At 43.8% G+C, this 15050-nt stretch overlaps 1 pseudogene; it reads right to left on the minus strand.

Moving 5' to 3' along the window:
* Window positions 1-2024: 2024 nt before the first annotated feature.
* LOC141265393 (dead end protein homolog 1-like) lies at window positions 2025-12047 on the minus strand (annotated as a pseudogene).
* Window positions 12048-15050: the final 3003 nt, after the last annotated feature.

The raw sequence follows: 15050 nt of genomic DNA on the forward strand, positions 1-15050 counted from the left end.
CAGCAGTGAGGCACACTGTGCATCGTAGCTCTAGACTTTCAACCTCTGGCATGTCATTTCTTCAATGCCAAAACATTAGCCGCAGCAGAAGCACACATTTTTACACCAGCTCGTGCACAAGCACAATAGAGCACAAGTCTGACACGTGTTGAACGACTGGAGAGGATGGTGGAGGAGTATCTAGAGCCCAATATGAATAACCTCAGGGAGGATTTTGACCCTTTTAAATTTTGCACTTCAAAAATGGATGAATGGCCTGAGCTCGCCTGTCATGCCTTGGAGGTTTTATCATGCCTGGGAGCCAGTGTTCTCTCGGAACGTGTCTTCAGCCCTGCTGGTGGTGTCCTGACGGATAAGCTCAGCCGGCTATCTCCTGAAAGTGTAGACTGCCTAACTTTCATCAAGATGAACAAGTCATGGATCTCCAAGGACTTTTGCACCTCAGTTGCAGACTCTACAGACTAAGCGCTGTTGTAGTATTTAGTGTGCTACATTAATTTCACGTAATTGCAGTCTGTGATATCTTTAGCATGGCTTCTGTGTCTGCTTCTGCTGCAAATGTTAACACTAATTTTTGTAAGTGCGAACACTCCTGGTTGGGTCTTCATCTGCTGGGTTAGCTGTAGTGGAAGAGGTGTCAGTCGTAATTATACTATTTCTACTCTACTGAAATTGATGTCACTTTGGTGGTGCTTGACACAGATTTTTGGACATGTGGACACTCCTAGTTGGGTTTTCATCTGCTGGGTTGGCTGTAGTGGAAGAGGTGTCAACCTTATTATACTATTTCTACTCTAGTTAAATTGATGCTACTTCGATGGTGTCTGCCACTAATTTTTAGAAATGTGAACACTCCTGGTTGGGTCTTCATCTGCTGGGTTGGCTGTAGTGGAAGAGTTGTCGGTTAGTGATGAGCGAGCTTGCTCGCTTCTGTTCTGTACTCACCTGAGCATCTCACTGCTCGAGATGCTCAGCAAGTACTTCCGGGATGCTCGGACAGGAGATCGGGTTTCCGCACCGCATGTTTGGCACTGTTTTAAAAGATAATAAACATGCAGGGATTGCCTGTCACTTACTGTAATGTCGCAGTCATGTTGGTTGTGGGATTAAAGTGATTGGCTGGCGACAAAGCGTCATCGGGTCTATACCTGACCTGTTGACCCTATGCTCGTCACAGTCTACCATTCAGACAGGAGAGTAGGGAGAGCTAATGCGCATGCATGGATAATTAGGCTCATTTCCAATATAATCCTCTATTTAAGGAGATAATGGGGATACCCAATACTGAATATATTAATTCTCATACCTCATTAAAATAAGACAACGACTAATTCATATACTATCAAAATTTGTAAGTTTATTACATAAAAAAATACAAAATTACACAACCAATGGACATAACACATATATAAAATAGCCCCTAAAAAGACCCGTTTAAAAGACTTGGGCAGTGTGGTTCTAAATGTAAGTATTACTTGGCATCATGATTATATCATCAAAATTCAGTAGTGAACATGATACAAGAATTCAATTCATATATTCCAAAGGTAGAATTACATAGATAACATACACTCAAAATTTCATATATATACAGCCTAATGATGACAACCATTTATAACCATAATTACAGTTGCAATACATGATTCTGAAATAGATAATAGAGGCTAATCTATATTTTGCACATAATCTCAATTTGTATTATGGTCGCCATCTCTATGGGTCAGAATATCAGGCAATTATAAAATTCATAATGCCACCCAGAGATAAACCAAAATAGTGAAGGACATAAATTAATGCTATGACCCCCATAGCTTAATGAAAAGCATTTAGTCAGCAGTAAGCATCTTATACAGACCATGTGCCATCTTATTGGAAACCACACTGCCTCGTACCCCAATGCGTGTTTCGTGTTCTGCTTCGTCGGGTGGTACCGAGGCGGTGCCATACCTGGGCTTTTATCTGGTACAGAGGATTGAGGGGGATTCAAGTCACCTGGAGCATCCCTTGATCAAGGGAGCAAGTATTCCACACATTACACGTAGCAGTCCCGCGGCCGGCATCCCGAATGTCCAGGTGTGCATGACCGCAAAGCCGGAGTTCCAATTGGATGCCGGAAGTGAGGTCGCGATGACACGGCGCACCTCATGGGAAATAACAAGGCGCCATATTGGATTAGGGCAAGGTTCCCCCAATGCCCATTACTTCTCCAGCTATAACGGTATATCCTCAAGCATAATTTCTCTCTCTTTAAAGATAGAATATATCTCCAGGAAAGGGGTATGGCTACGGGGGCATCTTGTGCATCCTCATGCGTGCCTCTTCCTGGGGTATTGGGAACACAGCATAAATTAGCCGGATAGAGAGGATGGAGCGGTTCACATGTGGGTGTGCTTCATTGATGATCTTTTTTTGATATGGCAGGGAGTTGTGCACCAATTGGAGAGGTTTATTGATGAATTGAACAGAAATGAACGAAACATACGACTGACATATTCGTCGAGCCCTGTGGAAATTGAATTTCTTGATTTAAGAATCAGAAAGGAGGAGGATGGTCAAATTTCAACCGATATATACAGAAAAAAAGGGCAGTAAATTCGCTGCTGAGTGCTACATCCTCTCACCCCCTCAAGTAATTAATTCCATTCCCATTGGTCAATGCCTCCGGGCTTGGCGAATATGTTTTTCTAACGCTTTGTTTGAGAATCAAGCAGGTGAACTAAGAAAACGCTTCAAAGCCCATAACTATAATAATGATGTCATCCAACAGGGCTACAGTAGAGCAGCAGCGACTCCAAGGGATCAATTTTTGAGAAACAAACAAAAGAAAAATGATGATTAGGTGAGATTGATAACTCCATATCATGCACAATGGAGGGAGATGTCTGCAATACTTACAAGATATTGGCCAGTATTAATGTCGCATCCCATATTGAAAAATATTATATCTCCAAAACCCTTGGTACCCCTAAAAGATCTAAAAATGTAAACGATATACTGGTAAGAAGCCATTATACACCACCTTCAGCAGAAGGGTCCTGTTTGGGTTCCATCGGGCCAAAATGGGGTTGTTACTCCTGTGGTTCATGTGGGGCATGTCCCCAGATAGACAGAGCCTTTGATTTTCATGATTTTTCTTGTACTTGAACCTTCAAAATTCTTCATAACCTGTCGCTCAACTGATGTAATTTACTGGGCAATTTGTCCCTGTAAGTTAATTTATATAGGACTAACTAACGTCTAGAGAATTTCACATTAGAATCATGGAGCACATAGGGGACATTAAAAATGTGGCTATAATCACTGATCCAGAACAAACAGCTAAATTAAAAAATATCCCTAAACATTTTCGTGAGTCCCACAATTGTAATTGGTGCCTTTTACGACTTTGAGGGATTGACCAAATCCATTTAGGTGCGAGAGGAGGAGATACTAAAAAACTTCTATATAAAACGGAGGCAAAGTGGATTACTGTTTTGGATACTGTTTGAATGATCTAGTGAGCTTGGCCCCATTCTTGGTGTAGTTCTGACATTGCTGTGGTCTTAAATGAATATATTATCAACTCCCTTACCATTTTATTACGTTGCTATTCCTGGGAATTGTATATATTGTTTGGTTATTAAATTATTATCATATACATTGATTGCAGGATTATATAAAGTTTTATAACATTTGATGGATTTGAATAAGTAATACATATTAGCAATTGATTATTCAAGACAGATAATCCTGTTGCTCATACTATACTAATGATGTAATATGATTATGTGAAATTATGGGCATTTCTAAATAATATCATTATTTCTATCTTTAAGATTCTGAACTCTGACTGAACCGTGCGATTGGCAGAATACACACGCCCGTGATCATGGGATGCTCCTGGTGACTTGAATCCCTCTTAATCCTCTGTACCAAATAAAAACCCAGGTATGGCACTGCCTCTGTACCCCCCGACGAAGCAGAACGCGAAACGTGCGTTGGAGTACGAGGCAGTGTGGTTTCCAATAAGATGGCACATGGTCTGTATAAGATGCTTACTGCTGACTAAATGCTTTTCATTAAGCTATGGGGGTCAGAGCATTCATTTTTGTCCTTCACTATTTTGGTTTATCTCTGGGTGGCATTATGAATTTTATAATTGCCTGATATTCTGACCCATAGAGATAGTGACCATGATACAAATTGAGATTATGTGCAATATATAGATTAGCCTCTATTATCTATTTCAGAATCATATATTGTAATTATGGTTGTAAATGGTTGTCATCATTAGGCTGTATATATATGAAATTTTGAGTGTATGTTATCTATGTAATTCTACCTTTGGAATATATGAATTGAATTCTTGTATCATGTTCACCACTGAATTTTGATGTTATAATCATGATGCCAAGTAATACTTACATTTAGAACCACACTGCCCAAGTCTTTTAAACGCGTCTTTTTAGGGGCTATTTTATAGGCTTATGTCTGTTGGTTGTGTAATTTTGTATTTTTTTTATGTAATAAACTTACAAATTTTGATAGTATATGAATTAGTTGTTGACTTATTTTAATGAGGTATGAGAATTAATAGAGTAGGGACAGCTGCTGCTGAGCTAGGGAGAGAATGGGTGGTTTATTAGTCAAGTATTAGGTATTCCACAGCAAGATATATATCCATCTGAACTAACAGTCCTTCTAAGGACTAATCCAGCTGAATTTATTTTTAATCCTGGTGATAGAAGGAGTTAGGCAGGCAGAGTTAGTGGAGAGTGTATGAGCAGAATAGGGTCCATTCCACGTTCTGTCTGCTCTGCTGCTGTTACAGATATCCATAGCTCTGGATATCAGGGCTAATTTTTTTTGCTCTTAATCCTGAATATTTGCTTAAAAAGCAATACATTACACAATTTTTCTACTCCATTTGCTTGTTGGCAGAATACAGACAGATTTTTTTTTATTTTATTCACATTGCTGTATTGTGGAAGCAGAGAAACTTGTCCATCATCAGATGTGATCCGATGTTACTGTGGTAATAATCGTGACATTTTTTGGAGCATGCCAAATATTACACTCCAGTTAAAGTCTGCCAGTTGTGTGTTGTTCAACCTATTCACACTTAGTCGCTGACCAATACCATATCTCTAACGTCACTGCCTAAAACCGTGGTCATCAGACGGGATCAGATATTACTGCGCTAATAATCCAGAATTTTTTGGGAGTGTGCCAGATATTACACTTCATTTAAAGTCTGCCAGTTGTGTGTTGCTCAAAACTATTCACACTTGGTCGCTGACCAATGTCATACTAATAGGCCACTGCCTAAAACTATGTTCATCAAAGTGATCCGATATTACTGTGGTAATAATTGTGACATTTTGAGGAGTTTGCCAGATATTACACTCCATTTAAAGTCTGCCAGTTGTGTGTTGTTCAAAATTATTCACACTTGGTCACTGACCAATAGCATGTCAGAGTATTATGCCATTTTTACGGACTGACAATAAAACATACAAAAACAAAGCTAAAATGAATTTTCCTGGAATAAATGTTAAGAAACATTCTTTGCAGGGTCATGAATTGTATACAAATAAAAAAAAAACACATTATGGACTGTGGAAGAGATTTATGCGACCAGAATGAATCTTGAGTTGATGATACCACCTAGGAGCTCCAGTCCCTATTGTAACTGCATCTAACAGCGGTATTAATAGGGAATAGAATAGATTTGTATTTTTTATCTGCAGCACCAGCAGCACGCAGTATAAGGCAATAATACCTGGCTGGATCAGTGTAATACGCTATCCAATACTGTGATAGCTCACCCGAAAATGAATTTCAGATAAGACAGTTCATATTCTAGAATATAGAATTGTCCTTCCCATTAATAAGGAGTGAGTCTCCTATACTGGTTTCCTATGCATATGCAGCAATTTCAAGGGCTGCCAAAAATTAGGACGCACTCCAATACACATTTGAATAAGCGTAAAAAGAAGAAAAAAAAACTATAAAAACAAAGCAGAATCTTCAGAAAAAAAACAGACTCGCCAATGTAACCTCTTAATCCTTGCAAGCTTCAACACAATGTTCACAAGGTAGACAGCAGTGGTGGTCAGTCTCCTAGATAATAAGTAAACTCCTTCTTAATGATAGAGGCTATCATCTCCGTAGCTTGTTTGTACTTTTCTGTGGGAATGAGCTTGTCTCCAATCAGCCAGGAATATAAAGAGAATGGCATGCCATAGTTTGTGTGACGATACAGAGTAAAATCTTAATAAGCCATACGTTTAGATTTGTTAAGTCAAGAGAAATACACTATTGTGTTTAAATTGCACTATTGTGTTTAAATTGTCTTGTTCATGTTTGTGTATTTCTAAAGGCCAGACCAGTATTTGTCTAACCCTGATTGGGGTCTCCTCTTGGGGTTGGAAACAATGTTGTATGCTGATATGCTAATTGTACTAAAAGTCAGCTAGAGGTTTATCTATAACAGCCCCTGTGATACCAACTATGTAAATAGATTAGCTCAATTATAACTGTGCCCTGCACCTTTACCTCTGGCCTGTGCTTGATAACCTCACACATACGTAAATATAAACCGGGATGTCTGCAGTGCTAGAGACAGAGTGAGTGTTGGGACAGAGATTCAGAAAGACTTTACAAGGAGAATGAGAGACATCCTTCAGGAAAGTAAATGGATTGCATGGCATCCAAAGGGACCCAGATTTGTATTCTACATGATTTTTGTCTAAGGGTACTGGAAAAGATTCGGATGTGCTCCATTAACCATCAGAGAGACCATGGATACTTTTGGGAAGTCCAGGAGAGGACGAAGAAGTCCTCCTAGCAACCGCAATGTTGATTTGCGGTTGATTGGAGGGACCCACCGGTCGCCTAGAACCCATGGAGACATTTGGAGTTACCAGGAGGGACCCACCGGTTGCCTAGCCCCATGGAAACTCTCGGAGAGGCCATGGAAGGACCATTTGGTCTCCTGGCCTTGTACCTCGATGGACTGCTAGCTTCAAAAGTTACCTTCTCTCTGTGGGGGCCCACCAGAAGCAGGGGGCCACTGGTTGAGGTAGTCGGCCCTGGGGGTCTCCAAAGTCTCAGCTGTTCTATCCCAGGCAGGCAGAGAAGGAAGGTTGAGACTGTGTAATGTTGTACCATCTTGGGGATTTGCTGGGACTGTTCTGTGTGTTTATCGTCTGCTTTGTAGTTCAATAAAGTATTGCCAAGCTGTTTTACCCTCACCCTGTGAGAAGCGTTACGCCCACAGCAGACCACGGGTCTTCACAGTTTGGTATTAGCACCCAGTACCAGGAGTGAGGCCATCCATAATTTCCATATCTCAGCAATTTTATTTGGTAGACTGGCTGCCCAAACATTAGTTTCTCACAAAGGAGCTGAAGACACTGAGTGGTAGTAGGTGCAAGTTTCTCCAGCATGACCTGTTTGTTAGATATCAGAGGAAGAACAAAATTGGGCTTTGCCAAGGTGCCAGATTGCACCTTAAGTCTTATAGATTGCTGGAGCCAGGCCACAGTAAAAAAGCAGCTATAGAGTGTCCGGGAACCTTCAGACAGACTTTTCTTGGCCAGGGCTGCTTCTCGGTGAGAGTAGTATTTCACCACAGCCATATTCTTTAGGTCGGTAAAAGGACTGGCATAGAAGGACACTGTATCTACTCCAGCTATCATTTCTCCCAGGAAGTCATGTAATGTAGCTTGTCAATTGCAGCCCGTTCAACATCAGCTCACACTTCTCGGTGCTTCGACACACAAAGATCTTTACGCTTTGAATTTCATGACTTCAGAGTTGGGCAATGACCTGATCTGCAATACGTTTTGAGAAATAACGTGCATAAGCAAAGCCATGGTTTAGGTCACTGAAGGTTATCATTAAGCAAAACTCACACAGCTTTCCCACAGACTGAAAGAGGGGTATCAATACACCTTCATATATCTCCTGAGGAATGTTGTCAATAAAAGTTTCAGAACCATGTGGAGGAGGTTCTCCAACCCAACCTGGAGGGGGGCCACCATATTTCCTTTGTCCATTCTCTTGCACCAGTGATACATTAGAGCTCCTCATCCACTCGATGAGTCCAGCTTTATTTTTCCTATTCACAGAGTTGAGCCATATCTGAGGCTCGCAGGCTGCACTTGCTGTTCCCTTCTGCCACATGGCTCCTCTCCTGCAGTGTCTTTGTCTCTTTGGATAAAGCTATGCCACCAAGCTGATGGTCTGCAGAGAGTCTGATCTTTGTTTCTCCTTGTAAAGTTTCTTTCAATTCTCTGTTTCTAATCTCCTGCTACAGAGGCATATATTCCTTAAATAGTTCAATTGTCCTTTGAAGTACACATCCACAGGTCAAGGATTAGGGAGGGTAATTCAGGAGGATGAGGAAAACATGGACAATCATCCTCTTGGTGGGACACGTGCTTGCTTAAGGCAGGACGGCACATCGGGAGAAATAGTGGCGACTGGGGACCGAGTACGTAGGGACAGCCGCCACCATGAGATTGCAGAAAGCTTCTGCCTCCACGAGCCTAAAATACAAAATTTCTAGTGCAAGTAGTTAAGAAATGTGGCAGTTTAGTATTGAGGCCTGGGGTGGCTGTGTATTTTCGCTTGCGTTCCAAGGACTGGGGTAGTGACAACTGAACGTTGTGCTGGGACAAGGACGTAGATAAGGTTGCTGACTGATAGTTGCAAGTGTGCAACGACAGGAGCTGGATGGGAGGCATCTTCGCCTGCATCATGGACGAAGGCTTGGTGTGCACGTACAACAGGGAAAGAGGCAGTGGTGTCATACGCAGACACTGTTTCTGGATCCTGGTATTCGGCCATACTAGTCGGGTGCTTTGCCTGAGCCTGAGCATGCTGGCGGGGGTCATGATGGTAGTTTTGCTGCCCCAGCTGATGCTGGCAAAGCAGATGTTGAAAATGGCCTTTTTGGGGTTAGCTGGACAATTTTTTTAAAAATAGCTAGACTCAGGAAGACATAGCAGTTGGTATTGATGGTTTGGAGAACAGTTGCCCGCCTTGTGCCTGTGGCCATCCCACTGCTTCTTCTTGCTTGTTGTGGTCCTAGGTCTCTCTCCCCCTCTGTGCTTCTGTCCTTGCTATGAATGTCACCTTACCAGATTGGGTCAGTGACTTCATTGTCCACCACCTCATCTTACATTTCCACACCCTGGTCATCCTCCTGACTTTCTGACCATTGTGTCTCATTATCATCCACCATTTGCGACAGTAATTGCACTTTCCCACCATCACCTTCGTGTGACCATGGCTGCTGAAATATTTGGGCATATCTACATGAGATTTTCTGTTGCCCCGGTTGAAGCAGACGTAGCAAGAGGCTAGAGTCTATAAATGGAAAGATGAACAAAACAGCTCTTTGGAGTGTCCAAGTGTGGGATCAGTTGTCTCTTGTCACTTGGCATGGTGGGAGGAAGGAGGATCAGGGTAAGAAATATGCCGACTCCAAGTAAAAAAAATCTCCCGGATCCGCACATTCCTCAAATAAGAATCTGCAAAAACAATTGTGCATGCCCTCATCATCTCCCGCTTCAACTACTGCAACCTCCTGCTCTGTGGCCTCCCTTCCACCACTCTCACAACCCTCCAATATATCCTAAACTCTGCTGCCCGACTAATCTACCTATAACTCCATTATTCCCTGGCTTCTCCCCTCTGTCAATCCCAACGCTGGCTGCCTGTTGCCCAGAGACTCCAGCTACAAACCCTAAATTTGGCATACAAAGCCATCCAAAACCTGTCTCCTCCATACATCTGTGACCTAGTCTTCCTGTATTTACCTGGGCGCAACCTCCCATCCTCACAAGATCTCCTTCTCTACTTTCCTCTTATCTCTTTTTGCCACAATCGCATACAAGATTTGTTCCATGCATTTCCCCTACTGTGGAACATAGTCTCTACCCCAACACATCAGACATCGCCTATCGTGGAAACCTTGAAAAGGAAGCTCAAGACCCACCTCTTCCGATAAGTGTACAACCTGTATTAACCCTTGCTTCACCATACCGCTACACAACCAGCTCCACCCTCACCTATTGTATCCTCACCTGTCCCTTGTATATTGATTGTGAGTCATCACTGGCAGGGTCTTCTCTCCTCCTGTAACATGTCTTTACATGGAATAAATGGTGTTATAATAAGTAATAATAATAATTATACTACTTGTACTGTGGGTCAATTGATGCCACTTTCCTGGTGTCTGTCCCAATTTTGATCTGTTTTGGCAGCTTTTGGGCACCTTTGAAGGTGTTGTGTATGCATTTGGTTTTGCCTCCCACTGAATCCAATGGCGTTCAGCTATGTTCGGCGAATATTCGATGAATAAATCTGCGAACGTTGAAAAATCGGCAATCGTAATCCAAACCGAACATTGAAATATTCGCTCAACTGTAGTCATTACCCTGGAAAGAATGTTTTGCATGTTTTATTGTGAGTCCGTAAAAGTGGCGTAATACTCTGGCAACATTGTTCACAGCAGTGACCTGGGATGCAGAGATGCTTCCAGGGGTCTTACCCATGCTGTTCCCATATCATTTGAGCACTGTTTCCATTAATTTGGCCAATTTATAGGCCCCCTCCAGACCTCCAAGGGGGACTCCAGAAAAATGCTAGAGTTTCCCATTGACTTACATTGGGCTCGTTGCTCGGGTCAGCATAAAAGAATTACAAGGTCAGATATGGCTTGATTAATGTAGCAATTCTAGGAATAGAAAAATATTGAGTTTCAAAGGTGTACTCATGCAGGAAGCACAATATCAGCAGTGAACAACAGAGTTCTACGCTAAAATGTATCCTGGTGTCTCAGTCTGGACCTCACTAATAGCACAAATGTTAAATCTGATGGAAGGTTGTTTTCTCAGCCACATAGGACCCTATCTATCTAAACTATCTGACTTAGAAGCAACTGCCTAGATAACTATCTCAAATCTCTCAGTATCCAGGAGCAGCAGCAGGAGCATCCTCTCTGTGCTGTTACACTGACAAAGTGGTGCTAAAACAACATGTCCACTCTTTATATGGAGAGGGACATGTGACTTCAGCAGCCAATGACAGGAGCCCTTGTGGCTGGACATTGTGGATGCTTCCTGCGTCCTGATTGGCTTGCCGGAATCTGCACACATTAAGTTAAAAACGAAAATTAGATTAACAGCATGCTTCTACTCTGGCCTCTCCTCACCCTATGCCCTTATCAAACACGTCTTCCCCGCTCATCATACAGCACCACTATACTAGCCAAAGTCATAAAAATACTGTAGTGGAAACGCGATAATTTACTGCACTTACTGAATTGACCCGATTTTAAGTAAAAACGCTTGGGTGTCCGATCACGAATCCGAATGTGAAATGTTCGTGCCGAATTTGAAATGGCCGAATGTTTTCCGAACGTGTTCGCTTATCTCTACTTCTTATGGCGATATTGAAGTCAAGGCTTCTTTGCCTTTTTTCGGGCCACCATTCCAGACTTGTGTAACGTGCATTGCATAATGCTTGCACAGACATCTGTGATTTCACTATTACGAAGCATATGATCCACCTTTACTGCCATGTTGGTGACGCAAGAACTGATAGACCTTACGATGATCTGACTTATTGACTCCAATATTTTGCCTGGACATCCACCTCTTGGCTTTTGAATGGATAGATGGACTTCATTTCATATTCTTGCAACTCTCATGGCATTCACATGATGCAGTTTGGCAATTTTCTTGTCTGGGAGACCGCTATCAATGAGCTGGATGATGCGTTTTTTCTTTTCTTGGGAAATCTTTTTCACAGCTGGTCCTAGATTCGAACCAGTGACCTTTTGCTTAGGAATCCGCCTATTAGGGAATGTGAGAACATGTTATAATTTATAGTATACATGAAGAAAAACATTTTTCCACCACCAGGAACAAAACTGCAACAATGCAGTGACATGACAAGAATCTGAATAACTAATCATATGCAAAATAGTTGCAAGTCAAAATTATGTATGAGATAGCCAAAATGATTGCCTATAAAATGATATTGAGATATGGAGCCTGAAAGTCAAAAGTTCAAAACATGGCTACCCTTTTGCTTGTCATTGTTTATCCCATCACTATCGGATTTACACAAACTTCAATATTTCATATTTTCTTTCAGAGACATACTGTCTGCTGAATCTGTTCTGATGAAAAGAATGTGTAAGCTGAGTGACAATAGCTTTCTCCAAAAGGGTGTGCGGTATCTGCTTTAATCCTCTTCAAAACTTAAAAGCGCTTTCCTCTCTTAACTATTTATCTAATCTGTAATGCTCTATCCATACACAATGACTGGGTCTGTTGTCCCAAAAGGAGCTCATGCATGCATTTTAATTAGTATTGTCACTTCTCTTTGTCTCCAATCTATACATGGCAGTCTTAGTCATTTCTCATATGTTAACCTTTGTATCTCACATAAAGGTAGCCCAGATTGTAAGCCCTTGTCTTGCGCTGCAACTCTGTGTGACAGGAAAAAAGAAGGAGGGGAGGAGGGAGAGGGGTGAGTGGGGTTTCAGAGATATTAATATTTCCTATGACACCTCCCTCTTTTTGAGGTAGCGTAGGGGCTGATTTACAGATCGCCCCATAAGCTTACCTCATGACCCACCCTTCCAGAATTACATTATACCCTCTCCTTTGGGGATTCAGATATGGGCTACTCCTGGGGATCCTGCCTTACGATCACCCTGACTGACCTGGAGTACAATTTTTCCACCCCTCTGACAGGCTACAGGTACATTTTTCCTATCCTCATGACAGACAGTGGGACGCACATTTCCCTCACCTTGCCCAGTTGTGGAACATATCCCTAGCCCGTCCGGGAGGTGGGAAGGTTAGTTCTTCTCTGCCCTCCTTATTACCTTAGGAGCTGTGATAACAATGGGGCAGCTATCACTAGTCATTTCATGGTCCGTTGAGACACTGGTCAGCTGCCACGGACCACCTTCCTTTAGATCCCTGTGCTTCTCCACATCCTTTTCTGTTACCTCTGGAGCCATCCATAGTGACACTGGTCAGCTTCATAAGACTATCTGCTTCATGGTCTCAGTTCCTGCTTCCATCACCCTTAGCACTTATGCTGGCTCCTTTTAAGGCATCCTCAGCCACATCACCCTGCAGCGTGACATGGCTGAGTTTCCCTTTACCACAAGACATATTATCATCAGGCATGACATTCATATTCACATTAATAACCTTTGCAATGCATAACATATCAAATCTGGGAGGGTTGTCAGGAAGTTTTTGGGCAACCAACTGTCCCAGATCCGTTCCCATTAACACAGTTGTGGGGAAAGTCCTGGACATCCCCACTTTCTTTATCCCCCTCCCCGTGCCCCAATCCAGGAAAACCAAGGCCATCGCTAACGGACAGCTAACACCCCCGAACCCAGTAACAGACAGCATCTTCCCTGGATTGAGTTCCTCTGGTAGCACAAACTCAGGGCAGATGAGGTGACGTTCTGCACCAGTGTTCTTGAGCCCAACAGTAGTGGTGTTGCCCACAGTAACTGGTTGGAAATTCTCATGGGTCCTCCCAACCCAACAAAAAAAAGAGTAGCTGCACTAGACCCATTGGCCTCAAGTGTGGGGTTCATCTTCTTCCTCTCCGGGCAGACTAGGCTGATGTGACCAGTTTGGTCACAGGTATAGCACTGCCGGGAGTCATATGCAGGCCAGGTGCTGGAAGATGGGGCAGGTCCTCCTGAGGGACGGCTGGCAGGGACACTGGGGGTGGTTGTCGGCTTACCCCCTTTCCAGCTAGCGACAGCTGACTTTCTCACCTCTGGTGTATGATTGACCTCATATGAGTCAGTGATCTGTGCTGCTTTATTGGCCTCCTTTATCTCCCGGTCCAGCACGTATTGTTATGTGGCACCCCAGGGGTCTGGTTTCCACAGTAACAGCAATGTTATGTCTGAGAGCAGGTGGGAGGTCTCTTGGTCAGGAATCCTATGCATGCCACACCTCCTGCCCAGTCCTGGGAGGGGAAGAACTTCCCCTATATAAACCTGGGGCTGAGGCAGGGTTAGAGAGTTCAGAGGGAGAGTTCAGCCAGGAGGGCTGACAGGGAGCTGTGGCTCCGGCTGGGCCCAGCTCCTGGCTCATGCCAGAAGTAGAGACAGAGAAGAGAAGCAGCTATGGGAAGAAACAACAGGAGCTCTGTGGGAGCAGTGTTACAAGGAGTCAGGGGCTGGCAGCTGCAGAGCTCGCCCTGACTGAGAAGATTTCTTACCGGACCCGGAGTCCGAGGCTGTGGGGACTAACTCCTACCCAGCAGCAGAATCCGTCAGGCAGGGGATTTCAGGTCCTCTGGCCAAGAAACCCGAAGGCACGGTCACACGCGTGGGACCAGCACCGCCGTCGTGGAGCGGAAGCCACTAGAAGGCCCCGAGTCACCGGCCATATGGGTGAGCACCACACGGTACACTCAGGGACGTGGGCTACTTATACCCGCCTCTAGCAAGGTAGCCAGAAGAGTACAGTTAGTTTGGGAGGCCTACAACTCCGCCTGGCCAGGGGAGATCCCATCTGCTCAAGGACTGACCAGGCCCCAATCGCTAGCCAGTACTCCGGGAGGGTCTATCTTTGTCACCAGTAAAGACCCTGAACTACACCGTACCGTCTCCGAGTGGTTCCTGCTACCCCCATCATCCACGTCGGCTGCCCTGAGGCCATACCCCTCCCGTTGGGGGTTATACTATCACGCTGCACAATCCTACCACCGGCCTCAGCGGTCTGCCCTGCAGCAGCAGCTCCTTAGCTGTACTCAACGGGTGGCGTAGTCGTCCAACATCTACCGCTGATACATCGCCGCTCAGTTTGACTCCCTGGGCACGGACCGGGTCACCGCCACGAGACTACAACCCTCAACAGATCCGGCTCCGGGTAAGCTCCCGCGTGTGCAACGCAGCGCGACACAGGCCCAGGGGCGCGTCAGTTACATCTCCAATGGACAAAGCTGAAGAAACTGGTTCTTCACCATCACATCCTTCAAGTCCTTGAAAGTGGTGACTGACA

The sequence above is a fragment of the Phyllobates terribilis genome, unplaced genomic scaffold, assembly GCF_046119375.1.
Source record: "Phyllobates terribilis strain yellow unplaced genomic scaffold, ASM4611937v1 Scaffold_4__5_contigs__length_816908805, whole genome shotgun sequence".
Lineage (NCBI taxonomy): Eukaryota > Metazoa > Chordata > Amphibia > Anura > Dendrobatidae > Phyllobates > Phyllobates terribilis.